Raw genomic sequence first — 6,737 nt, 5'->3', positions numbered from 1 at the left:
TATATATATATATATATATATATATATATATAAATATATATATAGGCCCGGTAAATATTAATTCATAGGCCCTCCCAATTCAGTATGTATAAATTCCACAAGGCCCTCCAAGATTTATTTTCATATTTTTTTATATAGTAGCATTGACATGAAATTATAACTGTTCCCACAATGATCTCTTTACATACGAATGGCAAGATCTGAACATTTAAAGGGAAACAAATTGATTCAAATAAAGGCCCTCCAGGGAGATTTACAGTTTCCAAAATGTTGATTCAATAAGAAGAGTTATATAGACAGTAAATATAACATAGATTACAGTACCTACAAATGTAAATGTGTGATGTAATGGGTACGGTTCTAAAAAATTGTTATGTTTAACATGAATACATTTTTATTATTTATTTATTTATTTATTTATTTATTTATTTATTTATTTGCAGATGCCCTTATCCAGGGCGACTTACAGTTGTTACAAAATGTCACATAACAGATAAGAGCAGTTATAAAGTACAGTAAAATCAGTAGACAGTACGATCAAATTTGAATAAGAGCAAAATAAAGGATACAGTAAATAATTACATTTAAGAGCGAATTCGACTAAGAGCAGTAAACTGGTATAGTTGAGTTATTTCTAGGGTCAAGAAAAGCAACAAGGGAGGTAAGGCTTTATCTTGTAGAGCGCCTAAATTATGTAATGTACAGTGTTTTGCAATACTTTTGTATAAAAAGTGCTATATAAATGCAATAAATAAATAAATTTAGCAAAAATGTTTGCTTATAAGTAAAATTAATTCAGAGCATTTAATAAGCACTATAAATGGATAAGATCGGTTTCAAATGAGAGCCATTACAAAAAAAACGTGACTACAGATACATTTAAGAGTAAAATCAAATACAAGATACAAAAATATAATTACGATTGAAAGCAGTAGTAGAATACAGCAAAATATGGAGCAGCTCAGTGCAAGAACAAGATGATTCAAGTACTGGTACAGTTGGGTGACACATAGTCATTATAGTCGAGAGTTGAGGTTTATAGATGCTGTCTGAACAGATGTGTCTTGAGGAGGCGCTGGAAGGTGGTCAGGGACTGAGCAGTCCAGAATCAGAGTGTGAGCAGAATGGAGCGAGCCAACTGTGTATGACGCAGATGGAGGGAGCAGAGCGAGGGAGCGGAGCGGGGTAGTTGCTGGATCGGAGCGTGGAGGGGACATTTCTGGCCTGCTCTTTCACAGCACTGAGAAGAACTGAGCATGGTTTTATTTTTCTTAAATACATAGGGTTTGCACAAGAGTTCTAAAAAAAAGACAAATACAGATGCAGTTACTTTACAGTATTTTCCATCATGCCTGTGCATGGTAACCATTCATTTTCTAGTTTCAAACCAAAATTAGGCACTTTTATGTTTGTAGACTTCAGAATTCAAATTTTTTTTCTTTTATATTCAATGTGCATATTTTGTATGGAGCAGGGAGCAGAGTGGGAATCACAAACAGTGGAGCGGAATGAAAGACAGAGCAAAGCAAAACAGAGGATGTTATGAGCATTGAGTGGAATTTTATCACCGTTCACATTCTCTGGTCCTGATATCGGTGGGTAGGTCGTTGGAAGCGGGGGAGGGGGAACACAGCTAATCAGCTAGTGGTGCGAGAGGAGCAGAGGGGGCGAGAGGGGGTGTAGGGAGAAATAATAGTCTGGAGGAGGGAGCAGAAAGGTCGAGGCAGCGATTGGTGAGTACAAGAGCTTTGAGTTAAATGCGAACGGCGATAGAGAGCAAGTGGAGGAATGGAGTAGTGGTGTAGCATGGGAAAAAATGAGGAAGGTAAAAGACAAGGCGGGCAACAGAGTTATGGATGAGCTGGAGCGGACAGGTAGCAGAGGCAGGGAGGCTGGCCATGAGGGAATTGCAGTAATCAAGGCAGGACAGTATCAGGGCCTGAACTAGGAGCTCCGTGGAGGGGTTGTTGAGGAATTCTACATATGTTGCTGAGAAAGAAGCAACAGGAGCGTGCCAGAGTAGAGACGTGCTGAGAGTAGGCGAGGGAGGGGTTGAGGGTGACACCAAGGTTCTTGGTGGATGAGGAGGAAGAAAGGGTTGTGGATTCAAGAGGAATAGAGATAGAGATTAGCAAAGAGGGAAGAGGGGGAAGAAAAGGAGGTTTAAGATGATGCAAGTGCATCCAGGAGGAAATGGCCGAGAGGCAGGTAGATATGGAAGGAGATGTCAGAGTTAAAGAGAGGAAAGGAGAGGAAGATCTGGGCATCATCACCGTAGAAATGATACGAGAAGCCATGCGAGAAGATGAGGGGACCCAGGGAGCGGGTGTAGAGAGAAAACAGGAGGAGTCCCAGGACTGAGCCTTGGGGGACACCTGTCAAAAGAGATCAAGAGGCAGAGGGTGAGCCACGCCAGGACACCTGGTACATGCGATCAGAAAGGTAGAAGGAGAACCAGGCAAGAGCAGTGCAGGAGAGTCCCAGGTGAGTGAGGAAGGGCAGGAGAATAGAGTGGTCGAGGACAGAGGAGAGTGAGGCAGCATGGGCAGAGAGTAGAGAGTTGGGGACGTAGAGAAGAGCAACTTCAGTGGAGTGTGCCAGGCAAAAACTTGATTGGTGGGGGTCGAGCAGAGAATGTTTTGACAGGAGCCAGAGAATGTAATAAATCATTGTTGTGAATTATATTAATTAAAATTCAAGGTTCCAGTTAGTTAATATTAGGATCAAGCTATCATGAATTGAAAGGTAGTCCATTTAAATTAATATATGTTAGTTAATAAGTTATTAAGTTTGAATTAATGACAAGAAAGCAATGACACAAAGGCATTGTCAATGCAAATTGCAAAAGTTTGCTGTCATCAATTTACCACATGGAAGAAAGGCATAATGATGATGTTGTCTTGGCGCTTGATGTTAAAGCTGCCTCACAGGCCGCATGCCTAAAATCTTTTTTTTATTTTACTGCCAAGATCAGCAGGTTTGAATAGCCAGCAGGACACTGGATGTTATTAAGGGACTCAAAGGGGTTTGCCAAAATCAGAATACTGTGTGTGTCATTTTAATTGCCTGACTGCCATTTCCTGTGGAAAATCCACAACAGGAAAATCATTGTCAGTCCTTGGGATTCACTTACAGTCCGTAACTGAGAACTTCAACTGTTATCTCACATATTTTATATCATCACCCGTGCAACAGGAATTTTATACTCACAACCAAAGGGCTTCTTGCCACTGCAGTATATGTGGCTGTTAGAATGTTTAATATTGTACGATAATTATAATAGATAATATTATACCTACCTCCTTCCTTGTTTGGAGTTATTTTGATTAAGAACCTTAAAGCTAAATCTGTGAAAAAACAAAACCCACAAAAAACGGATTTGAAATGAACGCGGAAGCCTAACTCAATTTGTTAATAAACAAGCAGTGTTTGCACATTTAACTTTGGATATTTTTTTTTAATGAAAGGTAAACTTTTGAGCCTATCGATTTACATTAGTTTCAACTGCCTTTGTAAGCCATGTTTCTCTCAATTACCATTTTATAAGTATAATGTTTTGTTATTGTGCAAGATTTAATTGACAAATCCTGGTATTTTTTTGTTTTCTCCTGAGAAGTAACCATGACTACCACTAGGGTTGACCTTCCTCTCTGGGTTAACGGGGCAAAGAGGAAGAGAGAAAGTTTACTCCTTAGCTTAAATATGGAATGTCATTGCAGTGTATCCTTGATAGCCTTGTACACCAGTAAGTTTTTTTTTTTTTTTTTTTGAAAAAAAAGGTGATACACTGCATTTAATATTTGGCCAGTAACATGTTATTGTCATTCTGCCTGAAATGAGACTGAGAGGTGAAACATGCACAGCAGTTTCATTTTACTGGGCCCTATTCACAAAAACATTCCTTAAAACTGTCCTTAAGGTTTTGTGACTATGGGAACGTTGTATTTCGGTGCTGACAATCAATCATTGTTTTTGGCTGGTTCTCTATCTTCTGAATTAAGGGCTTACTGAATGTCAACCAAAGGCACATTTTGTTATGTTGGGGCATGTCTGCCTACATATAATAATAATGTAGGTCATAAAGTAACCCACCTTCCCTCCCCTGCACACACAACCTTCCCCCGCACATACAGTCCCCACACACACACAAACCCCCACACACAAACTACCTGCACACACACACACAACACTCACACACACAAACCCTCCCACTCACAAAGCCGCCCACACACACAACCACGCCCCACACACACAGCCCCCACATAGACACAACCCCCCCACACACACACACAACCCCCCCAGCCACACATACACAACCCCCCCCAGCCCCCCCCCCCCCCCCCCCCCCCCACCACACACACACACACACACACACTATCTGAGGTGGTGTCTCATTTTTCATACTTCAGTGCTTTCTGTAATAGGTGTTTGTGTTCTCTGTTTGCAGTGTAGAATTACACTTAAAGAAAGGAAACATTTTCAGAAAGATCAGTTCACATGTAAATGAGTACTGTATTCATGAGCTGTAAAGCTTTACTCAGAGTTCTTAATTTAATTATAAAGCTTTTTGAAACAGGCTAGTCTTGCCTTTGAGTCTTCACATTAGTTAATCTGAACATTAGAGGGGTATTGTTGCACACTTTATTGCTTGTATCATGTTGTATCATGTTTCTGTGTGCCTCACTGCACTTCGCCGACTATTTTCATGTGTTAACACTACTTTTATAAGGGTTATTGCGTGTTCTAAAGGGACAAAAAACTTTTCCATTTAACAAAAAACAAACAAAAAAAACTTGTCTGACCGATTTTCTGAGCCATCTTTATCGAAATAATAACAATTTTTTATCATGTCGCTCCCCCAACCCCCCCCCCCCCCCCCCACACACACACACACACACACACACACACACACACACACACACACACACACACACACACACACACACACACACACACACACTGTGATGCTTTACAGAAAGTTTCAACAAAAAACTGGTAGAACAGAGGTATACTATCTAGCAGAAATGCCTGCAGCAGAAGGTATGGTTGTAATGCTTGTGGGTGTGACTGCAGTATAGAGCTACACAGTATACACACAGCACAACCTACTGGGTATTTGTTCAACTACTCTGGACATCAGACAGTACCAAATATTCCATATATATATATATATATATATATATATATATATATATATATATATATATATATATATATATCCTGTATTTTTAATAAAATCTTTACATTAAAAATAAATATAAAATATGTCATGTGTAGTGTTTATTTAGTAGTATGTAATGAGTACATTCCAGAATCCACTGGCAAACCAATAATAATAGGCAAATAATTTAAATAAATAAATAAATAAACACAGAAAAAAAAATGAATCAGTTCAATTGTAAGTTATTTTGCACTTACCTGTGGATAAGCTACAAGCACCCACATCTACAAGCAACCAATGTTTCCAATGGGGGCATCAATTTTCAATAGTCAATACCTTGTCTCAGTTTCCATTGTGGTACCATTCTAGTTATAGCCTAAGCAGCAATTGCACATTTAGATAAACTCAATATTACAATGTGGAAACCTGCAGAAGCATAAGGCAGCTGTGGTGGGCAGAACATTCATGTCCCACATTCTCACCAACAGCCATTATTAATTTGTCTTTGCAAATAATAGTGTAATTATAATGTATTGCTACAGGGTGCCAGCTAACACCATTTTCATTGTTCCTATTTTTTACACTCTGATGGAACCAAATGACTACTATTCTCAAATAACATTTTTACAAGGCCCAGCTTTGCAGTATTTCTTTTATACTAAAAACCAAAAAAGCCTCTTACAAGCTTTTTCCCTATTATAATATACAACATAATGGGGAAAAGGTTGGGTGGGATATTTGTTCTTCCTTTCTTGCATCAAAAATTATGTTTTCACCACAAGCACCACAAATCAGCAGAGGCAGTGCAACTCCTCTCCAGGACGATGTACTTTTATTATAGAAGATACATTTTAAATAAGGAAATAGTTTTATATATAATGGGGGATACTGAAAAAACATTTTACATTTTACACCCAAAGCTCACAAATTCAGTAATTATAAATATCTTAAAGCGATGGCTTTACTTTATTGCAGATCTGTAGTACTGAGTGCACAATCCTTTTTCACCATGCACGCATGCACACTGCTTTCAATGAACCAGCACTCTACAGTGCAACCATATTCTGTTAATCACACTGGCATGCTGTACTCGGGTCAGGACCTGATGTCATGCGGGTCGGCTATGTGATTTCACACTGCTTTTGATAAAGCAGGGTTGACCTGGGTGAAAGACGTAAGTACACAATGCGCTTGTCAATGCCCCAGAAGCAGCTTCTTATCGACGCTTCCATCCAAACTTCTCCGGACTGAACCATCGGCAAAAATGTTGATTAGAACAAACATTTCTTCATCCCTGATGAAATCTGGCTCATGCTGTATTTCTCCATCAAGCTGCAACCTCACATTTTGACATCCCAATCTACCTACTACAGTAATTTTGAGGGCACTGTGAGTGCTGAAGCTTTTAGTAACATGGATAGGGCAACATGCTCACATTTTGTTGAGTTTACAAGAAGCTTATTTCTTTACTATTGCTGTATTGTCAGTATTGCAGGAATTTATTTTAAACATAATTCTGATATCAATCGATCTGTCTTAATGATATTTTCACTCACACATCATGGATCATTATAAA

The 6,737-nt window shown here is 38.9% G+C and overlaps 1 long non-coding RNA gene across 1 annotated transcript; it reads right to left on the bottom strand.

The window, feature by feature from the left end:
- Nucleotides 1–1,269: 1,269 nt before the first annotated feature.
- On the bottom strand, nucleotides 1,270–5,524 carry LOC121309693. Its single transcript, XR_005948657.1, has 3 exons — nucleotides 5,419–5,524; nucleotides 3,300–3,347; nucleotides 1,270–1,299 (listed from the first exon to the last, which is right to left on the bottom strand). It is a non-coding gene; the product is annotated as an uncharacterized LOC121309693 (long non-coding RNA).
- Nucleotides 5,525–6,737: the final 1,213 nt, after the last annotated feature.

Source organism: Polyodon spathula, chromosome 3 (genome assembly GCF_017654505.1).
Source record: "Polyodon spathula isolate WHYD16114869_AA chromosome 3, ASM1765450v1, whole genome shotgun sequence".
Classification (NCBI taxonomy): Eukaryota; Metazoa; Chordata; class Actinopteri; order Acipenseriformes; family Polyodontidae; genus Polyodon; species Polyodon spathula.
The sequence above is the reverse complement of the archived record's forward strand: the minus strand, read 5'-3'. Positions and strand labels throughout refer to the sequence as shown.